A 7,718-nucleotide genomic window follows, 5' to 3' on the forward strand; every position below is an offset into this window, starting at 1 on the left:
AGGTGATTGCCATGGCATAGCAAGGCAATAAGTAGGAGACAGCATGAATGATGCCCTTAATCTTTACCTTAAAGTGCATCATTCCTTCGCTTCCCCCATCTCATCCTAGAAGCCATCTTTTGGAAATCTGGGACATATAGAAATTAAGATAAATAGGGGAAAAAAAACCACCACCCATTCCTTTGGGAATCCTTTGATTGATGGTGCAGATGAAACTTCTACCCTGTGAACTTATAGCTTCAATAACCTTTACTCAGGTCTCCTCAGATTCCCAGTCCCACAACTATCCCTGGACCTGCCATCACCAAAAAATATTCCACCTCTGCAATCTTAAATTCCTTTATTTTTTACTTTATTACAATAGCCTTCTACCTTCTACCTCTCCTACCTTCTCAAACCCATACAGTGTTCTCAGTGTCTCAATAACTGGCCTATTTGTCTGTGAGTTCCTCCTTACTTTTTCTTTGACCCACTCTCCCACTGGGACTGGTACCCTTATCTTCTCTGTGTTTCTCTTTCACATTCATACAGGAAACACCAACCTTTGATAACTTCTATAACCAAACTTCTGAGTGTACAGCAGGATAAAACCAAAGAAACAAGTGTTTTATTGGAAAACAGAGAGACAGACTGACAGAGTCATTTTAACACTACTTAAATTTTAAACTCACATCTTTATCTGTTCTTACCCACTGGTTTCTGAGAAAGGTGTGTCTCCCCTTGTCCAAGGCCAAGACCTCTACCTCCAGAATTCTATTTCTTGCTATCTCTCCCATTAGTCTACTGTACTTCAAGTTCAGTCTCTCCTTTCCTGTCTCTTGCCCTTCAGGCAATAAGCATGTATAAGACCAGACAGACCACCATAAAAATGTAACTGTCCCTCTCTTAATTCTTCCTTAATTCTTAGTCAAACTCCCTGAAACACTGTCTCCCTATCGTGGAAAGGGATCCTGTTTATATGTCTGCTTTCCTAGTTCCATTCTGAGATCTGAAAGTCAAGGTTTCAAACTTATTTTTTTAATTAATTTTATTAACATATAATGTATTATTGGCCCCAGGGGTAAAGGTCTGTGAATCATCAGGTTGATACATTTTACATCAAGGTTTCAAACTTATTGGCCTTACCTTCTATCACTGTTCAATTTATTATACTGTGGTTGCCACACTTGCCCCTGATCACTCTGTGCTCACCTCTATGCTCACCAGTCACCTCTTTGTTGCTCACCTGGATGAAAACATTCTCTCTCTTCATCCAGGTGAGTCTCCATCAGAGTAAATATTGTTGGCAGCTTAGTTTCCTCCTACTTCACATCTCTTTTTATAGCTTCTTTACTGACTCTTTCTTTGTCTTTCTCCTTAAGCAGTGGCAGTCTAACTCCAGGAAAAGTAAACAGTAGTCAGAATGGTGCAGATTGAGAAAACCATACCATGAAAGACTTCTTCTCAGCCTTAGGGCACCTGGGTAGCACAGTAGGTTAACTGTTCATCTCACACTGTATACCCCAAACTGACACATGCTATATGTCAATAATATCACAATAAAACTGGAAAAATCTATATTTGAAATTTAAAAAATAAAATAAGTTCCCCTTTGGAATTTAGGCATAATGACTCCCCTATTTTCTTATAACAACTCCTTATTCCTTTAACTTTCTAAAATTTCCATCTTTTTCCCTGTCTTCCTAATAAATACAGTGAAATTAGATGGTGCCCAGAGGCTGGAGAACCCCCAGATGTTAGGAATAATCCTGAAAGTACGTGGACCATGAGAAGGAAATTTGTATATTCCTTCGTTTTTGCTCATCCAAATGAGAATCCAAAGGAATCCTTTAACGAGTAGTTTCTTTTCCCTATTCCCCCTCTAAGTGTCTCTCTTTCTCCTGACCCAGGTTCAAAGACAATCTCTCCAAAAAGTCTTCTCACATCCAGCCTACCCAGATTTGGTTTTTTATCATCTTCACTCCAAGATTATTTTCACATACTGAAGAAGTGGAAAGACTCTTAAGAGTGCCATGCCAACAGATACTATGGTCTCTCTCACAATATATATTAAATACTTAGTTAAATACTGGTGTGCAAATTTAGGTAAACCAAATGGTCATATTTCAGGCAGACACTCCAGACTTTCCTCGGTCTAGAAAGCAGCTCTGAAAACTTCTACTCCAAATAAAACATGTTCTGCCACCACCTAACAAACATTTTTCATTGTTTGGACTATAAGGGTGTCAGTTAAGTCTTCCTAAATGTGACTCATTTAGGAAGAAAAGTCAAGACGATGGAGACAGACACAAAAATGTGGGTCTTTTACACAGGATGTGGATGAACATAAACATGGTCACACAAAAGTGTCACTAAATATACATCTTTATACTCCTACACACACTTAAACATTCAGGTCTATCCATGGGGACTATCTCACATCGCACATACAGAAACCATCATGCACTCCTTTGGTCACACTCAACACCATCACAACCACAGAATTTAAGGAGACTCATAGCTACTCACTGACATTATACAATGTTTCAGATATCCTCTCATATGTACACTCTCCAGAACACAGACTTATAAACACACACACACACACACACACACACTCACAAGCACACACACATACACACACAGTGCCACAAATAATACATCAGTATTAACAGTAATATCCCACAGTAATATCCTCACCAATTACATTCCCAAGACATATTCAATCCTAAAAATCTAGCTAAGATTGAATACCATGAGGTTGAATGACTTCGATTCATTTGGTTCTGTGATCTTGTCTCCAGCTGCATATCCAATGGTTAGGTATATGAGACAATAATTCAAATTGCAGGCAAACAAAAGCATGGAATACACAGAAGATAAAATCTAAATCTGATGCATTTAAGTCTCCTTAACTTTAAGGGTATATGGTTTGGTATTAGGGTTTTTGTTAAGATGAGACCTGGCATCAGTATCTGTGATCCTTGACTTTGTCAGCAAAAAGATTTGGCTGATGTTTGGAGGGAAAATATGAGGGGCAGAGTCTGTCTGAAGTTGCAGTAAGAGTATTAAAGTTTGGGACACCTTTTAGATAAGGAGTCCACATGGGCAATCCAAAGGATGGACACTCACTGGGTGGCAGACGGTTCTTTTCCCTGTAGCTGGATGTACTGGTCTGGGAGTCCAGCTGGGAGAGTAACATCAGCTCATTTTCCTAGGACTCACACATTTATGACCATCTTAGAATCCCAGGGTTTGTTTGTAGTGGGAGGAGGGAAAGTGTAAATAATAGAGAAGGTGGTATCAATGAGCAGTGAGCTAGGCCATATGAGACTTGCTCCCAGGAGAATCCCATTCTTGGCCTCATCATCCCTGATGTCATCATCCATATCCATTACTATATGAATCTGTTCTTGATCAAGGGATATAAACACATGTATGCACACAAACATGCATAGTCTTGGACATTCTAAGACTCCCACAAATATGGCACTAGTCATATTTAGCCATTTATTTATTAATATTTGCAGTGCCTCTTTTCAATCCATACACATACAAACAGATAAACACAAATATGTTTAATTGCCCAAATCTCTATTCAGTCACCCATCTTGACACACCAAACACACCAGACTCTCTATTCTTTCATTAATTATAGAGACTCATGTAGATTATGGACATAATCTTATAAATCATTGGAGACTCCAATGCATCCTTGAAGAAATAATATATTTCAAATATATCCCTATGATCACATATCCAAAAGTATACATTTCAAATCTATCCATATTCTCATTAAGAGATCAACAAGACATTCAATGACTGTCCACCACATCTATTCATGGATTCATATATGGAGTTTAAATGCATTGCATATTTTTGTACAAATGTATGTCAGCATCCACAAGCTTGCTTCCTATTTAAGCATTCCCTTGACGCCAACACTTTATGGAGCCTAAAAATTACAAACTTACTTCCATTCAAATAAAACCAAGGAAAAAAAATTTTTTAAACCCCACATTTATTTTTTTTATTTTTTATTTTTTCAATTTATTTATTTTCAGAAAAACAGTATTCATTATTTTTTTCACCACACCCAGTGCTCCATGCAATCTGCGCCCTCTATAATACCCACCACCTGGTACCCCAACCTCCCACACCCCCGCCACTTCAAACCCCTCAGATTGTAAACCCCACATTTTTGAGCATTATTCTCCTCCAGATGTTATTCTCAAGACTGATGTTATACAGAGCAGCATTGCCTGTTCTTGCAAAGAAGCTAAATACTGAAAAAGTGATCCATTCAACAGTGCAAAAATTCCTCAGAGACCTCCTAGAAATAGGTCATAAACATATTTCACAAGAAAATCAATGCATTTATCAAAACTTATCAAATGTAAATTCTGTGCATTATATGTCTGAAAGAAATCAAAGGACTATACAAAATGTTAAATTTCAGTTAATAATAAGCATGCTAAACTATTTAAGGTGAAGTGCACTGATGCTGCAACTTATTTTGAAATGAATAGTAAGATAAATGGACTGAGGGATGATAGAGAAATGGTTACCTAAGTAGATACAAGATAAAGCAAGTATAATAAAATATCAAGGATCTGTGGTAAGTAGAATGATGTTCTCCATAAAATTATTTCAATTTTGTGTGTTTGAAATTGTACCTGATAAAAAGTTCAGGATTTTTTTAACTACTTGGGGGAACAGCCTACTCCAACCTGAGGTCTACAGTATGCTGATCCTCGTCAGAACTCATACAGAGGGGATACGGGGGAATCCCCCATATGTCAGCACCAGGTCCAACACTCCTGTCCAATTCCTGACTCGCTGGGAGGGACTTGGACATTCAGTCAGAACAAGGTCAACCTAGTTCAGCTCTGGCCCCCAGCCCACTCTCTACCACCCAGCAGGGACAAGGGACAAGCAATCAGAAGCCAGGTGTCTCGCCATGGAGAAGGAAGTTGCCCCAAGCCAAGGGCCTCATAAAAGAAGGCGTCTCCAAGGGATGGCTCAACATGGCTCTCCATCCCTAATCCTACCCAGTAGCTTTGACTCTGGCCCTGCTCCCTGGATGGATATAAGATACGGTAGTAGGGGTAGAGAAACTGAGGCAAAGGGTGTTTACTTCATGGTGCCAAATAATATAAATAATAAAATAAAAATAAAATGAAGCAAGACATAGACCATTCTTTTGAAAGAACATGCCACTTTAAAAACCACGGTGAAAATTCAACCATCTCAAGTCCCCATTGAAACCAACTCTGATCATCCCTTGTATAAAATCAGTACTTAAATGTATTATGGGATACATTTATATACTTAGGTAATGGATATCTTTTTATCTGATTAAAGAATCCAGCTTATAGGGGGAGCTTGTTTTGTCCCAAGGTCAGCTGCTTATTAACAAGTAAACACTCATGCTATCCCTGTGTCCCATCCTAGAAGCATCTGGCTCCTTCCCCAGATTGCTCTCCACAGTGGAGGCTACAGATCCCTGTAGAGCCAACTGTAACAGTGCTATTACTGCTTTCATGGCAGAAATAAACAACGCTATAATGAAAGAGTCATGAAAGCTACTTGAGTTGGTAAGGCTTTAAGAATTTCAGTTTTACAAATCTGAGGGTTTTGAAGGGACGGGGGGTGGAAGTTGGGGTACCAGGTGGTGGGTATTATAGAGGGCACGGATTGCATGGAGCACGGGGTGTGGTGCAAAAATAATGAATACTGTTATGCTGGAAATAAAAAAAAAAAAAAAAAGAATTTCAGTTTTGTGAGACTAAGAGTCACTTATGGTTTTTCTCCCTCCCAATCCCATCATGTTTCATTGATTCTTCTACCCACTTAAGCCCCCATGTTGCATCACCACTTCCTCATATCAGGGAGATCATATGATAGTTGTCTTTCTCTGCTTGACTTATTTCGCTAAGCATGATACGCTCTAGTTCCATCCATGTTGTCGCAAATGGCAAGATTTCATTTCAAACTGAGGGTTGCTGGGGGGAGGGGGGTTGGGAGAAGGGGGGTGGGATTATGGACATTGGGGAGGGTATGTGCTTTGGTGAGTGCTGTGAAGTGTGTAAACCTGGCGATTCACAGACCTGTACCCCTGGGGATAAAAATATATGTTTATAAAAAATAAAAAATTTAAAAAAAAAAGAAAAAAGAATTTCAGTTTTGATTGTGTGCCAGTCTTGAAGTAGTTACCTGAGAAATCTGATTATCTGGCTTTGAGAGAAAAGATAATCAGAGTCTCTACCCTTCAGAACATTAGAAATTCAACAACTTTCCTCCTCAACGTGTAACAGTGAGTCCACCCCTTGCACGGTGCTGCCTATGAGGCTGAAAGTCCATGAGAGATCCTGGAGCTTATAGTGTTACTGATACCATCACCCTGTAGTGAATGAATGAATGATGCTTCGCTTCAGTACCAAGGATGGGCCTCTTTACCCTCAGATCCACTACGCACCCTTCTGCAGCTCTTCCTCTATCATTACATGAATATCCCAGACTCCACCTGGGTTCAGGTGTCAACAGCATCAGCAGACAGGGGGAATGTCACTCACTCCACTCTCCTGCCCAAAGCTAAGTAACCAGTAGGGGTCTGTCTCTGTGTCATGGCTCCAGCTTCTGCTGGGCAAGGTCACTTTGACCTGGAACTCTCCCACCTAGGGGTAGCAGTCAGTGACTTCCTTTGCTGCAAATCTCTGGGTGTTATTCCCTTTTGCTGGTCAGTTTCTCTTCTCTTTTGAAACCTGTGTAAACAATTCCCAGGATGAAGCTCATTATTTTATCTTGCCTGTTATTACGTTACTTTTTCTCTGACTCAATCCCACTCTTTATGTTATTCTTTGTGATTCTGGGGCTAGAACTCTGTAATTGACACTTCTCCTTTGCCAGCCAGTTCCCAAGATCGGCTAATGGGGATAAGGCAGCCTCAGTGAGAAGGAATTCCAGACCATTATTGGTTCCATTTTACACCTTTCCACATTTCCAGAACGTGTCTTACCATGACCTATGAAACACCTCAGAACAAGTTAGGGAAGTCCCCACCCACCTTTGCTGCCCCATCCAGGGGCTGGTGTCCCAGGCACACAAGCCTCATGTCTGAACTCTTGAGACCCCAGCACCACCTGAACAGCACCCACCCTTCAAAGTCTGTTTCAGCTTCACATTAAGAATCACAGATCTGATAAAGCTTAGAATGAACTTAGAGCTGTGGAATTCATCAGGAAAAGCTTAGGCGGCAGAATTCCATGCAGAGGAAATGATGGGAGCACAGTGACAGAAGCACAAAACCTCAACTAGAGCAACATTTGAGAACCTGCACAAGGTACAGTGATAACTCTTCCTGAAATGTGTTGTTAAATTTTCAGCTTATATCTTATTTGTTCCGCTTGGTCAACAGATGACATAACCCTGAACTCTTCTCTTATACCCATGCCCAGCCATCACTAATGGTGTCTTGCAGTGGGTAAAGAATTGGACGGCCTGATTAGTTGCTGGGTTCTTTTTCAGAAACAGGAACACATGCTTAATTCTCAAGGGTCCTTAAGAACCTCTAGAGGCTGAAACCCTCCTGATGCATTTTCAGACACAAAGTAGCATCACCCTGCTCTCTCCAGAGGCTTAGAATTAGATACAAAAGGGGCAGGTATGAATTCACTGGAGCCAATAGAGAGATGGGCATGTTGCTCCTCCAGAGTCTCTCCTCTGTCTGGCTTCTGGTA

This window comes from Mustela erminea, chromosome 9, assembly GCF_009829155.1.
Source record: "Mustela erminea isolate mMusErm1 chromosome 9, mMusErm1.Pri, whole genome shotgun sequence".
Taxonomy (NCBI): domain Eukaryota; kingdom Metazoa; phylum Chordata; class Mammalia; order Carnivora; family Mustelidae; genus Mustela; species Mustela erminea.